The 9,708-nt window shown below is 43.1% G+C and overlaps 1 pseudogene; it reads left to right on the plus strand.

Annotated features, from left to right (window-relative positions):
* The first annotated feature begins 8,470 nt into the window (after positions 1-8,470).
* LOC142433934 (proliferating cell nuclear antigen pseudogene) lies at positions 8,471-9,403 on the plus strand (annotated as a pseudogene).
* Positions 9,404-9,708: the final 305 nt, after the last annotated feature.

Here is a 9,708-nt window from a genome sequence, read left to right on the forward strand (position 1 = left end):
CTCTGGTGGGCACTTCTAACCCATTGGTTGATGCTCTTTTGGTGGCTTTAGGTGGGAAGCAGACCATTGACAGGGTGAATGAAGTCACTGTGTGATACAGCACTGTGTTTCCTCCAGTGGTCCTCGTGTCGAACATGTTGCACAACGGCGGAGAGAAAGAAATCACACTCTGTCTCGTGGGAGGCAAACTAAAGGCCCTCTCTTGTGCAAATCCTGAATGAAGGCATTCGGACATGTTGTCATTCTGGTCAATGAAAGTTACAAATGCCATTTAATGAAAAATGAAACCAGATTTTGTCCACCACGAAGATGAGCACGGAGTGACCAGCCCTTTCTGAGAATGTGTTCCAATTTGAAAGAACTGAGCGTGGCCCTGTGCCAACACAAATAACCAGAGAAGCCTCAGGAAAGTAAAGGCAACCCATTCAATCAGCAAGCCTGTGAAACTCCCCCTCCCCCGCCCCTCTTGGCAGTGAACCATTCCAGAGCCTCAGGAGGCAGAGAGGGGGAAGAGGAAGAGGAGCCCATTCTGTGGGGGGGGGGGCGCAGGCTGTGTCCAGGTCAGTTCTAATTAAAGGTCTCTGAACAGAAGAACCCACAAAGTCTTGGCCATGCAGTTGGGTTGTTTTTTTTTTCACCTTTGGTTACACAACTTGTTGTTAGGTGACATCCAGCCGGTTCCCAATCATAGCAACTCACAGCCACTTCATAGTACAGAATGAAGCACCGCCTGCTTCTGCACCATCCCCACAATCTTTCTTCCGTTTGAATTCATTGTTGTGGTCACGGTGTCAAGCCATCTTGGTGAGGGTCTTCCTCTTTGTCGCTGACCCTGTACTTTACCAAGCACGGAGTCAATGCCATTTGAATTGTACATGTAGAAATTGATTGGCTTATGTTCTGAACAACAGAAAATAAGACACTTTTAAAAAATCTATTTCGCATAGATTGGTCAGGCCCTGTCCATGCAGATTTACGAGAGCCTCTGAGGACTAACCAGACAGTCCCTCTAACCATTGACTCACACTGTCTTTGGTGGGGGTCTTGAGGTAACTCGGTCTGTGAGGGCATGGCTTGCTCCTCGGAACCCAGGTTTTGTATGACATTTAATCCTCATGACATCCCCATGAGGTCGCCGCTGTTACAGTCCCTTTTCTGGAGAAGAAACAACTGAGGGGCAACACCTCACACAGAATGCTCAGCTGAAGTAGGGTCACGCCTGCACAATCCCAGAAAGGTGGAGCAGGGACCGCTGTCCCCATTCGTTGAGGAAACTAAGGCTCAGGAGGAATCCTGTCTGCTGACCATCCCATTTAAAACTGGACCCTTGGTGGTGAAAATGGTTTGCTTTCAGCTGTTAAGCGAAAGGTCGGTGGTGCAAACCCAACCTGTGGAACCAGAACCGAAAGGCTTGGCAATCTGCTTCCTTAAAGAGTACAGCCACAGAAACCCCATGGAGCACTTCGATGCTGTCACATGGGAGGTCTCTGCGGGTCTAAATGGGCTGGAGCACAATCGATGTGGTCCTTTGCCTGCCTCTGAAGCCACAGGGCACAGGGTACATTTCATATATCCATTGTCCTCCTGGGGGAAGAGTCTTTGAGACTGCAGATGGTCTGCTACTCCCACGCGTTTCAGCCTCCCTCTGTGGATGGTGTCTGCCACAGTCATTGTGGTGGTGTTCTAATGGCAGGGGTCTGTTTTCTTCATTCCTTGTACATTAGTTCCTCGTGTTCTTCCATATCGCTCTCTCCAGGTCTTTGCTTATTCCGGCACCTATTTGTATCGCTGTGGGATCATGGATGATCATTCTTTGCTTTATATCTAACACTGTTCTTATTTATGCTGCCACGAAAACGAAAACTCTGCTGCACAAGACCTCTTTAAAATGTTGAAAAACAAGGATGTTACTTTGAAGGTTAAGGCGTGCTTGATCTATGGTATTTTCAATAGCCTCACATTTGTGTGAAATTTGGACCTGGTATAAGGAAGAGAAAGAAAAAAAGAAGAAGAAGAAGAAGAAGAAGAAGAAGAAGAAGAAGAAGAGGAGGAGGAGGAGGAGGAGGAGGAGGAGGAGGAGGAGGAGGAGGAGGAGGAGGAGGAGGAGGAGGAGGAGGAGGAGGAGGAGGAGGAGGAGGAGGAGGAGGAGGAGGAGGAGGAGGAGGAGGAGGAGGAGGAGGAGGAGGAGGAGGAGGAGGAGGAGGAGGAGAAGAAGAAGAAGAAGAAGAAGAAGAAGAAGAAGAAGAAGAAGAAGAAGAAGAAGAAGAAGAAGAAGAATTGATGCTTTTGAATTATAGTGTTGGTGAGGAATATTGGAAGTACCATAGACTCCCAAAGAACTAACAAATCAATCTTGGAAGAAGTAAACCCAGAATGCTCTGTAGAGGTAAGGATGGTGAGACTTCCTTCACCTCACGTATTTTGGGCACATTGCCAGCAGAGACCAGTCCCTGGAAAAGGATATCATGTTTGATAGAGGGACAACAAAAAAGAGATTGAGTGACGCACTGACTGCAACAATGGGCTCAAGCATTGTGAGAATGGTGCAGGACCAAGTGGTGTTTCATTCTGTGGTACACAGGGTTGCTATGAATCAGAACTGACTTGACAGCACCTGACAACAACATGCTGTTACTCAAGTTGTTCCAGCTTCGGTCATTGGGAAATCGTTCCAGTTGGTTCTTGTGCCCTTTCCTCACACCTCCGTTCTGTTTTAAATATTTCCATACTTTATCACACTGCAAACTGTCCCACTCTCATCTTCTATATTAGTTCTTATTGCCTTAAATCCATCTCTTTCTCTCCCCAACTATGTATGTATTTTAGTAAGTCATCAGGTGGAGGACCCACTGCATGAAGTATTCGATGCTCCATTTTATTGTTATTTGTTTATGGTGTTTTCATCAAGTTGTAATTATTCTCCCTGGTTTTAGTGTTTTGAGATTGGTGGAGGGGCGGGCTGCTAACCTAACTATACCCTTCATCATCCTACAATAATATTTTTGGTTTGCTCATTGGCCCCATACTTCCTGGGCCTCACATGTTGTTAGACAGTTTGGGTTATAAGCGTAAGATACCACAAATCTAACCGGATTAAGTCATAAGGAAATGTATTACATCAGGGAACAGGAAGACCAGGACCACAAAACAATAAGTCTGGCTCCTTTTTGCTATGATCCTTTCAGCTTGGCCCTCAGCCTAACTAACTTCCCTCAAGGTTGCAAGTTGGCTATAGGAAACAAAGAAGGCACCATGCTTCCTTGGTAGTGTTTGATATGAGAAAGAAAGGTAGTGGCAGGATATGTAGTAAAAAGGGAAGAAGGAAAAAGCAGAAACATCTCTTCCAACTGTGGAGCAAATACCTCCCCTTTAATCTGACTGGGTCAACATAGGTCAATATGACCATTTTGGGACCAATTACAACTGCCAGAGGGATATCACCCATGATTAACTTACCATATATACTCGAGTATAAGCCGATCTGAATATCGGCCGAGGCACCTAATTTTACCACAAAACTGCATTAAAAGTGTGCTGAAAAACTCGACTTATACACAAGTATATAGGGTAAATCTGGGTTTTAGGAGCCACTTACAGCCAAAAGGAATGGAGTTACCAGGGTTGGTAAAGACTAGCGGTTCTCCAATGTAATTCTATTTCAGAGTCACAAAATACAGATGGTTGGGCTCTACCACCAGAGGTTCTGATTCAGTAGTCTTTGTGGGGAATTGAAGATTTTTATTTCTGACTTTACATTTCTAGCAAGTTCCCAACTAATGTTAATATCATTAGCCTGCGAGCCACACTTACCGAACCACTGGACTAGATTCATCAGACCAACTTTGCAGCTTGGATAGGATCAGTGTGCCTGGAGGCAAATGGGTAGAGAAGTGGTGAATACTTGTAAAAAAAACTGGGGAAGGGAAAAATGGGTTCAAGGTCCACCTAACTTTGGAGCTGGAGTTTTCTGTACCTCCTAAATTGTGCATATAAATCCGAGAAACTAGCGTTTGTGAAGAACACTGGATCCAAATTGGAAGAAGACTCATTAACAACCTGAGATATGTAGGTGACACAACCTTGCTTGCTGGAAGCAAAGAGAACGTGAAGCACTTATTGATGAAGATCAAAGAATACAGCCTCCAATAGAGATTAAACCAACATAAAGAAAACAAAAATCCTTACAACAGGTCCAATAAGCAACATCATGATAATATAGAAAAGATTAATAAAATTGTCAAGGATTTCATTTTACTTGAATCCATAATCAATGTCCATGGAAGCAGCAGTCAATAGCGAAATCCCCCTGGAAGCAGCACACCAGCCGGTGTAATCCAGGGATTTTAAATAATAAAATCCAAGACCAGACGAGTGAATAATATTAGATTTTAAATTCCAAACATCAAGCTTGCAATAGACAATGGATGACAGTGAAAACCCCAAATCCATTTGCAAGCTCCCCACCTGGATTAAGCCTCTGGTGGCTCTCCTCTGACCGTTGACCAGGGATGTGAGTAGCATTGCTATCAGACAGCCCGTGCATTGGAAAGTGGACCAAAGCAGATGTAGTTAGGTTGAAACATAACACCTTATAATTTGTTCTCCTTTTTGACCCATTTAAAATTTGTTCAATTTTTTATTGTTCTCTATTATCTTATCAACTGAGTTTGTTCTATGTTTTATTTTGTTATTGAGCTTTGGGGTTTTTTTCCCTTTGCTTTTTGTTCTTCTTTATATGAAATACAGTATGGGTGAACCTATAGAGACAGTAACTGGATTAATAGTTTCTTGGGGTTATGTGAGGGAAAGTTGGGGGAAATGGGGAGCTAATAATAAAAAGTTCAAGAATGAAGGAAATGTTCTAAAATTGATTATAGTGATGATGGCACAACTCTGTTAATATGTCTAAACTACTGAACTGTATGATGTGTGAATTATGCCAATAAAACTGTTACATTTCACTCCAACTTCCCCTGTCATACTCGCAAAGAATCATTAATCCAGGTTCTATATCTATCTACTTACCTATCCTGGATTTCATATACAGAAAAACATGTTTTAAAAACGAACAAGAATAACAACATAAAACAGATGAAAACTTTAATCAAAAAGAAAGCAGAAAATATTAAAAGCTAGAACAAATGAAAGTGGATCACAAATGATAGGGTGCTAAGTTTCAGCCTAACTGCATAGTCTACAATCCACTTTCCAAGGCATGCTGCATGATAGCAAAGCTATTTATGTCCTTGGCCTTGGTCAGAGGGGGTTTCTTAATGGATATTTCCTGAGGACCTTTTACAGCATCAATAGATCTTTTTTGAGGATTTTTTTTTTACTATAGTGGGTTGAATTGTAACACACACACACCCCGCAAATGACATCTTGAAGTCCTAATCCCTAGTACCTGTGAATGAAATCTTATTTGGAAATAGGGTCTTGGCTGATGTAATCAAGTTAAGAGCACACTGGATAAGTGTGGGCTCTACATCCAATCACCTTAGGAGAGGGAAATTTGGAGACACAGAAGAGGGAAGATGGCCATGGCAAGACCAAAGCAGAGATGAGTGTGGGGCATCTATAAGCCAAGACATGCCCCAAGCACCCAAAGGTGGAAGAGAGAAGGGAGGATTCTTTCCCAGAGCTTTCAGATCGAGCATGGCTTTACCAACACCTTGATTTGGGACTTTGGGCCTCCAGAACGATGGGACAATCAGATGTTGTTGCTGTAAGACACTAAGTTTGTAGTAATTTGTTACTGCAACCCTAGAAAACCATACAATGATCAGGACCCTGCTAGAGTCCAACACAACCTTCTCTGACCACCCTGTTTACACTTGCAAATTCTCTCCCTCCTGGCCCCCGGCTGCCTAGCTCTTTGCCTGCTTGACTTTTCTCTGCAGCATGAATCAACAACTAATATACGACTACAGTACTTATTTGTTTTATTTCTGTTCTTTAAAACACCAAGAGAGCAAAAGAACAAATATATATATTTAATTGCTTTGGTCACTACCAGGTGCCTAGTCCTGTATCTGTCACATAGTTTGTATTCAATGCCTGATTGATGAACAGATGAATACCTGAACCATGAGTTTACGTGACAGGAAATAATGCTTTGGGTGATGGTGTTTCTAATCCAGCTATCTTGTAAGATGGCCCTGGCCTTGCTTGTGTAGACAGATGAATGGAAATGTGTATATTGACTATTCAAAGCTTCCACCCTCTAAAATTGGTAGTGCCAGCAACTTTCCTTGATCTTTTCCCCCACCTGAAAAAAATGTTCAAAAAACGCAAGTTATTCTCCAAGTTGCCAGTTAAGATGCCCAGTTTCCCTCTGGGAAACTGCCGCCTTGGCAAGAACAACAATATAGTCCCTTGCTCGCAACTGGAGAGGTGGAACTCTTAGGAATAAGTTCGGTCTTTTGCTTTTTCTTTCATCCTTAGTCCTTCGCTTCACAAAGCGAAATGTGATAGTAGCATCATTTCTGTAGGAATTTCTAAGAAATCCTTTTTTGCTGGCACATGAAAAGGACTCTCCTGGATGTCTGCCATTGGCCACGGAGCGTTAACACATTGTTGTTGGCTCAGCTGGGGATCCAAGATGAGTAAAATATTCTCCAAGCTCCTGTGGAAACACACAGCAAGTGTTTCCAACCGTACTGTATTATTTGACCCAAAATATTTTCCCCCCTCTTATTTGCCAATCCATGTGTTACTTCCCTCAAAACTCCAAGTGGCCTTCCTTTCCTGAGTTCCACAGTCCCTGGATTACTCAGGGCCACCATTACATAGTTTGGGGACCTTCAGCAAGTTGCCTGTCTGTGCTGGGTCCCTGGTTTTACATCTCATGGGAAGGATGTATTAGAGAAATGTGTCTCAAACTAATGTGAATCAAAATCATCTGGAGGAGTTGTTAAAACAGATGGCTGGGCCCCACTTCCAGTCTCTGATTCAGTAGGACTGGGGTGGGGCCCCATGGTTTATATCTCTAACAAGTTGCCAGATGATGCTGATGCTAATGGCCCAGAGACCACACTCTGCGAGTCACTGTGCTGATGAACTCAGAGGTTCATAAGGCTTGTTCATTCAGTGAATCTCTAAGTCTGACTCAAGGTTCTTTGGGTTGCAAGTGGCAGACACTTGACTCAAATTAAGTACAAAAGGGAATTTATATGCTTGCAAATATGGGAATGAATTGATTTTTTATTCTCACTCTCTTCTACTTTCCCTCTCTCTCTCTCAATTCTCCATTCTATCTACAATCGGACCTGATCTTCTACTTTTAGGTTAGGGATGCAACTACTGCTTCATTACCATATCTTCAGGTTCTAATGCCTAGAACGTGTTGTTGTCAGGTGACATTGAGTCAGCTCTGACTCCTAGCAATCCTATGTGACAACAAAATGAAACCCTGCCAAATCCTAGGCCATCTCCACAATTGTTCTGTTTGAGCCCATGGTTGCAGCCACTGGGACAAGCCATCTCATAGAAAGTATCTTCCTTGTTTTTACTGACTATCTAATTTACTAAGCATGATGTCTGTGGTAGTTACATAATCTGTTGTCAATTTGATACTATTAAATTATCAAGGATTCATGGGGGGAGCAGAGAGGGAGGGGAAAATGAGGAGCTGATACTAAGGGCTCATGTAGAAAGCAAATGTTTTAAAAATGATGATGGCAACAAATGCTCAAAAATGCTTGACACAATGGATGGATGTGTGGATTGTGATAAGAGTTGTACAAGCCCCCAGTAAAATGATTTAATTGTTAAAAAAAAAGAGTGAAGGGGTGGCGTTTAGCCTGTCAATCAGGTCGTAGCTTGATGACCTCATTTGGAGGCACTAAGGAGATGAATAGCTTGCTTGAGGCAGGACACACACTCACTCCTTGCAACACATTCCTGTTGACAAGCCACATGGAGCCAGAGCCCTGGAGCTGGAGGAGCCATGTGGAGACCCAAGCCAGCGCTGAGATGCTTCCACCACCACTGGATCCACAAGACTTTCCGCCCACTGGCCTGTGATCTTACTGCATTTGGAGCCATTGCATGACTGCTTGTGTCTAAAGAGGAATTTATGGACTAATATCGACATATGGAATAATATCGGACTTATGGACTTGACCTGGACTGGGCTGGGATATTTTCTTAATGTACAATTGCTCCTAGATATAAAGTTCTCTCTTAGACACATATGAGAGTCCATGAATTGGTTTTTCTAGTTTACCCGGACTCACACAATGTCATTTTCCAGGGACTGGTCTCTCCTGACAACATGTCCAAAGTATGTGAAGTCAGGACATCCTTGATTCTAAGGAGCTTTCCTACCTCCAAAATAGATTTGTTTGTATATCTGGAAGTCCATGGTATATTCAGAGTTCTTTGTTAACACGTTTTTCTCCACTCTTCCTTATCCGTTAAGTTTTCACATGCACATGAGATGCTTTAAAAGAACATGTCTTGGGTGCTCCTTGGTCGTCTCCCACTTCTGGCTCTCTGATCCTTGAGGGGCCTCTGCTAGCTAGCGCATCACACTTTCCACCCTCTGTAGCCGCGTCGCTGCGACTTCGCCACCATGTTCGAGGCGCGCCTGGTCCAGGGTTCCATCCTGAAGAAAGTGCTGGAGGCTCTCAAGGATCTCATCAACGAGGCCTGCTGGGACATCAGCTCGAGTGGCGTGAACCTGCAGAGCATGGATTCGTTCCACGTCTCCCTGGTGCAGCTCACTCTGCGCTCCGAGGGCTTCGATACCTACCACTGCGACCGCAACCTGGCCATGGGCGTGAACCTCACCAGCATGTCCAAAATACTAAAGTGTGCTGGCAATGAAGACATCATCACGCTAAGGGCAGAAGACAACGCAGACACATTGGCACTAGTATTTGAAGCACCAAACCGAGAAAAGGTTTCAGACTATGAAATGAAGTTGATGGATTTAGATGTTGAACAACTTGGAATTCCAGAGCAGGAGTATAGCTGTGTAGTAAAGATGCCTTCTGGTGAATTCGCACTTATCTGCCGAGACCTCAGTCATATTGGAGATGCTGTTGTCATTTCCTGTGCGAAAGATGGAGTGAAATTTTCTGCAAGTGGAGAACTCGGAAATGGGAATATTAAGCTGTCACAAACAAGTAAAGTTGATAAAGAGGAGGAGGCAGTTACCATAGAGATGAACGAGCCAGTTCAGCTAACTTTTGCACTTAGATACCTGAACTTCTTCACCAAAGCCACTCCTCTCTCGTCTACAGTAAGACTGAGTATGTCTGAAGATCTACCCCTTGTTGTAGAATACAAAATTGCTGATATGGGACACTTAAAGTACTATTTGGCTCCCAAGATTGAGGATGAAGAAGGATCTTAGACCCACTTAAAATCCAAAATCCAAGAAAATGAAGCTCTTTGAGAACTTGAGATGCCAGCATGCACTGAAGTCTCTGTCACTAAATCTGTACCACTGAGTGCATGTATAGATAGTGTTTTCTGTAAATACTCTATTTTTTCACCACTCTTCTAAAATTTGTGGGAAATTTCCAAAGTCGTCTATTAACCTAGAAATAATACTTTCTATCCTACCTAAAAGTACTGTTACACTTTTTTATAACACGGTCCAAGAATGTTTTTTTTCAGTTCAAATAAAGTTATCTGAATTTCAAATAGCAAAAAAAAATTTAAAAAAAGAACATGTCTTGGGTCAGATGCACCTTTGCT

Source organism: Tenrec ecaudatus, chromosome X (genome assembly GCF_050624435.1).
Source record: "Tenrec ecaudatus isolate mTenEca1 chromosome X, mTenEca1.hap1, whole genome shotgun sequence".
NCBI lineage: Eukaryota > Metazoa > Chordata > Mammalia > Afrosoricida > Tenrecidae > Tenrec > Tenrec ecaudatus.